The sequence below is a fragment of the Mirounga leonina genome, unplaced genomic scaffold (genome assembly GCF_011800145.1).
Source record: "Mirounga leonina isolate KUSES-001 unplaced genomic scaffold, KU_Mleo_1.0 Mir_115, whole genome shotgun sequence".
Taxonomy (NCBI): Eukaryota; Metazoa; Chordata; class Mammalia; order Carnivora; family Phocidae; genus Mirounga; species Mirounga leonina.
The window spans coordinates 59,400,864-59,406,799 of record NW_023270268.1 but is presented as its reverse complement, the minus strand read 5'-3'; the positions used below and the strand labels follow the sequence as shown (position 1 = coordinate 59,406,799).

At 38.0% G+C, this 5,936-nt stretch overlaps 1 pseudogene; it reads right to left on the bottom strand.

Moving 5' to 3' along the window:
- Window positions 1–5,101: 5,101 nt before the first annotated feature.
- On the bottom strand, window positions 5,102–5,591 carry LOC118000183 (annotated as a pseudogene).
- Between the last annotated feature and the right edge of the window lie 345 nt (window positions 5,592–5,936).

Here is a 5,936-nt window from a genome sequence, read left to right as displayed (position 1 = left end):
GATTTCAAGATAAATTAAAATACACAACCAGAAAGTAAGGTAGGTCTACATGGACCTTTTTGGACCTATGCTCTATAAAGTCTATTTTTTAAAAAGTGCATACCTGTATAAAATGGGCAATATTCTGGAAATATTTGCACCTATATAGTTATTACTCTGAGATGCGGAATTCAGGGAGATTCAGTGTGTGTGTGTGTGTGTGTGTGTGTGTGTGTGTGTTTCGAATTCACTTTTTAGTGTACTTTGAAGTTGTGGTGAAGTAATGGGTGATTTTTTTTTTAAATGTTTTATTTTTGAAACCTTTGAAGAGTAGGACACACTCCTCATTGACATACTTTAGTTTGGAAAGCACATATTTTCATATTAACTAGGGTGAGCATAAGGAAGAGTGTTTAGATGCCACCATGGAGAGAGAACGTTTCTCAAGCGCTTAGAGCACAGGAATCTGTTTTCTCTTCTAAAACCTGAGGTTTTTCTATGACTTTCAGTCCTCTGAAATTGTGGAATCTGAGTTACAGGGAACAGGAACATTGCCCTGCTAGAATTCTTGGCAATTTAATTGGAGTCACAACATGACACTTGCATATCACATGATACCCTGTACCAAACATAACTGAAAAAGAGGCATTCTCAAATATCTTATAATTTCTCAAATTGTAGTGATTTTTCAAGTTTACTACCATTTCTTTAATACATCTCTCAACCCCCAAAATGTTCCAATCATCTTTATAAGGTTGAGAGTATAAAATGTGAGAATCACAGGTCCAGAAAATTCTTATTTTGTTGTTTATAATTTCGAAGGGTTCTCCAAGACCCTTCTTTGGGGCCTTTTGCCAAAAATCAGCAGCCCTGACCTTACATTCCTGAAAGCGAGAGGCACACATGCTTTGCCTTTCCCACTAGGGCCTTGTTTATCTGTCAGCTCTAACCTGGTCCAGGGTCAAGAATCAGGTTTGTTCCTTCAGGTCTTCTAATTCAAACAGCTGGGCAGTAAATGAACAAAGCTATTGTGTTGATGAAAGATCAATCAAAGCTCAGGTCTTCAGAGCCAGCAAAAGGAAGAGGAAATGTTTGTGTTCTTAATAATTTTTATCTCAGGGCACCTGGGTGGCTCAGTCAGTTAAGTGTCTGCCTTTGGCTCAGGTCATGATCCCAGGGTCCTGGGATGGAGCCTCTCATGGGGCTCCCTGCCCAGCGGGGAGTCTGCTTCTCCCTCTCCCTCTGCTCCTCCCTCTACTCATACTTCTCCCTCAATCTCTATAAAATAAATGAATAAAATACTAAAAAAAATAAAAATAATAATTTTTGTCACAAATATTAGATATGTGACTGAGTCTCACTGTCAAAATATAGATTATTTATAATTGCGCTGTGGATTCTTTCTTATGCTGATAACAAACTGATCGCATTTATAACATTTATTCATCCTTTAAGGTTTAGTGTCGTTGTAGGACAGCTAACAGAAGAGTTTAGTGCCCATCTTAAAGATTTATAAATGTTTTCCTTGTACATAATTCTAGTATAGGACTTTCATATTTTACACTATCTCTCTAAATGTGGTCTTCCCCACTGAATTGTAAGTTGTTGTGGTTTGTTTTTGTTTTGTTTGTTTTGTTTTTTAAGTAGGCTCCATTCCTGGCATGGAGCCCAATGCGGTGCTTGAACTCACGACCCTGAGATCAAGACCTGAGCTGAGATCAAGAATCAGACACTTAACCAACTGAGTCACCCAGGCACCCCTTAAAAAATGATCTTTTGTAACATTTATCTTTTTATCTCAAGATCTTACCAGAGGGCTCAGAAGTGGTAGATATTCAGTGAATATTTTGATAAATGAATCTGTGAATGAACAAATAAACTAAATCTTTCCCAATATCTCCTACTTTCTTATATCAAAAAATCCCTTGGTCTTTTCCTCCATGCTTTCCCTCCATATAACTGCTTAATTTATGGTAGTATCATTGATCCCACAGAGTTTAACCACATTATCTTTTTTTCTTTTTTAAAGATTTTATTTATTTATTTGAGAGAGAGAGAATGAGAGAGAGCACATGAGAGGGGGGAGGGTCAGAGAGAGAAGCAGACTCCCTGCCGAGCAGGGAGCCCGATGCGGGACTCGATCCAGGGACTCCAGGATCATGACCTGAGCCGAAGGCAGTCGCTTAACCAACTGAGCCACCCAGGCGCCCTAACCACATTATCTTTAATCTCAGATTTTTTTCTCTATTGTGGTTGCTTTCCTGTAATCCCAAATTATTTTCTCCCTTATCGTTGAGGTAAAGTTTGGAGAGTATGTCATTCTGGAGATCCCTGGGATTCAAGAGTGCTATTTGCTATTTTGAGCCATTCTACCAGTTATAACAGACGATATATTGTCAATATTAACTGGTTTCTCTGATAAGTTCCTGCTGTGTAATTCAGTGCAGGAAATGGAAATAATAAACTAGTTGTACATTTTCATAAATATCAATGAATAAAACACTGGACAGTTTTATGCTCACCTCCAACATTCATTTGTATCTTTTGCCACCTGGATAGTAATAACCTTACGTGTATATTTTCCACTGTTATTCTGCTACAAACTTGGTATTTGTTGGGTTCATTTCAATTTATTATTCAAATGCAAATTGGACCTGCCAAATTGTGTATGACTTATAGCTAATGTTGCAAATAATGTTTGCTTTCATTTTATTAAGGTATTGCAGATGTAGTATGTGGGGGACTTAGTGTGACAATGGAATACAGAGCTCTGTCATTCATAGGGAAAAGAGAGATGTGGTTTGATTCTGGCCTCTCTGAAAGGCCAGTGTTCATCACCAATTATCATTACCCAACTTGCCAGGATTACCCCAGCTTTGCTCTGATGTACACACCATCCCCCTGCATTAGCAGAATTGGCTCTGAGCACTTCAGAGGGACCACCAATATCTCATGAGCTATTCTGCTGGGGGTGGGCTGAGATGATTTTGTATAGTACAGTTCTCACATGGAGCCACTAATCTGTGATGCTGCTACTCCTTGTCAAAGACAGATTTCTCACTATTCCCACTATTCTGCCCGAAATGTACTTGTTACATTTGCCATCTCACTTGACAAACAAAAATACCTCATTTGAATAAGATCGGTGTCATACATAGTAAAATGACAGGAAAGGGGAAGTTAAAAAACAAATCAAAACAAAACTGAGCAGTTTGGGTCTATTACTATACCTCCCCTACTCTAGCACTTTTTCCTTTCTGCAAAATAAACAATCAAAACCTTCAGAACCAAATACATTGAGAGTTGTCACATCTTCCTGGTAGAAATATAGTATTCCAGTTACAGATGATACTTCATCTTCCCCTTAGAAATAGAAGTATATTTTAAAGTTGAATAGGTAAAAGTTTTAAAAGGGAAAAATATGGCAAGCTTCAAAATTCCTATAAGAAAAAGATAGAGACTTCTCCCAGACCTCCCTGTTAAGATGATTACTCCTTGTTTATAATTGCTCTTCACATGAGGAGTAAATTTCTCACCCTTCTTTTCTTCTTTCCTCTTTTTCCAACAAATATTTTTTGAGCGTCTAGTATTAGCATATGGTACCCACTGTGCAACACATGGTCCCTAGCTTCATTTTACTTAGTAGAGATTCCTAGTATAATTTGTCATAAATCTGGAAGAGAACATTTAGGAAAATATTACTTATCCATGGCAAGACTGCCATGTTCGTATGTATTAAATATATATATGGACAAAGGATATGGATGGACTATACCTCAAATGGATTTGAAATTTGAAACAAAACTTGGAGATTATATAATCAGTAATACAAAAGAAAAATGGAAATTAAAGCAATGTACCCCATTTCACATATATTAAGTTGAAAATATTACATATGTATATATTAGTGAATATGAGAGATTATAAAATTGTTTTAATTTCTGTTATGGGAATGGAAAAATAAGTAAAAATCTTTTTAGGAAAAAAATATCAAACTGGTGAAGAAAAATTAAGTGCTCTTTGCTGTAATTCCTTGCATTGAAATTTACCCCAAGTGAAAGCAATCAAAAGAAAAAATGATTATGTGTATCAAGATGTTGGATGGAGTTTTGCTTATCATACTAAGACATTATAATGTAGTCCAAATGTCCATTAATGAAGAAAGGTTAAGTCAATTATACTTTAATTAGATGGAATAGTGTACAAATGGAAAATGGTTATGAATATGTTTCTATTTAAAAGGTATACATAGACAGTACATAAAAAAATAAAAGAATGTGACATCTTGGGATCACAGGACTGTGGATTATTTTAAAAAAATGCTTTAATTGCAGTTTTAATGCTTTTATGGGCTATGTAATGGGTTCACTTTTTATAATTACAATCAGTCTTGAATATTCAGGGGTCAAACTAATGCGTCTTCCTTTTTTCATTTTCTTTAATAAAGGTAAAATTTACAAATAGCTAAATTTACCCTTTTATTGTATAGTTCTGAGAATTTTGAAAAAAGCACACAGTCATGAAACCACAACCATGACCCAGATCACTACCCCAGCAGAAATCAAGAATCTGGTGCTCAACCGACTGAGCCACCCAGGAGCCCTTATGCCTTGTCTTTTTATTGTTTAATCTTATCTTTTGAAAAGCTGGTATTTTAAGTTTTGATGAAGTCCAACCTATCAATCTGTTCTTTAATTGATTGTTTCTATGATCAATTTATATTTAATTTTTATATAAGGCAAAATGTAGAAGTGAAGGTTCTTTGTTTATGGATATCCAACTTTTCCAGCACCATTTATTGAAAAGACTATCATTTATCCATTGAATTTCCTTGCATGTTTATTGAAAAATCAATTGAACATACAGTTGACTTTTGAACAATATGGGTTTGAACTGCTTGAGTCCCATTATAGGCGGATCCCATCCCCCACCCCATACCCCAGCCCTGCAAAAAGCTTTATTGTTTCCAGTTGGTCCACAGCTTGTAAAAGGACTCCAGGATGGTTAAAAAGCAGCCTAGTAGCTGCAGGGAGAGGTTCAGGCAGAAGCCCTGACACCAGAGAAATGCCAGAGGGGCCCCTCAAAGGACATTGGGTTCTGAAGGCTCCTAGTCATGCTTGAGAGTGAGTCATACTTGTCCAGCCCACTCTGCGGCCAGCCTGCAGAATTAGTCAGGTGTTCGCCATCTTCTTGATGAGTTTCACCTCTTCATCAAGGAAGTGGTTCTCTAGGAAGTAAGTTACAGAGTCTGCGTGGGGAGAGCCTAGGGCATGCAGATCCAAAAGCGTCTGCTTCGGGTTCTTACCCAGGACTATGGCAGCTTCCATAGCGTACAGGGTTTTACCCCACTTATCCTCTGATAGCTTCTGCACATCCTGGAAAAGGTGCTGTTGCCGTGCTGGTTTTGCATCTTCGAGAAAAGCTGGAGCCTTTGTGCTTCTCCTCGGCCAACTCACGGAAGTGTCCCATGCCCTCCAGAGCCACATCATTGTGGTGGGAATAGAAGCAGACCAGAGAAAGGTAAGTGTAGATGCTTGCAGATATATGTTGAGCAAGTGGTTGACAGCAGCCTCCACCTGAGATGAATAATTCTGAGAAATCTGGGAGCTCATGGTTGATTGGCAATAAGGAGCTAAGCAACAAAACAAAAACACTGTTCGTTGGTCCTGGAGGCAGAGGATGTCTGAGAAAGTGGTTTCTAAGTTTGCAACTGGAAAAGAAGGGACAGTCCTCCATCTAACACTGTTTTGTTTTGTTTTTAAATCCAGTCAGCCAACATATAGAACATCATTAGTTTAGTAATTCATCAGTTGCATATAACACCCAGTGCTCATCACATCACGTGCCCTCCTTAATGCCCATCACCCAATTACCCCACCCCCTCACCCACCTCCCCTCCAGCAACCCTGTTTCTTTCCCATAATTAAGAGCCTCTCATAGTTTGTCTCCCTCTCTGA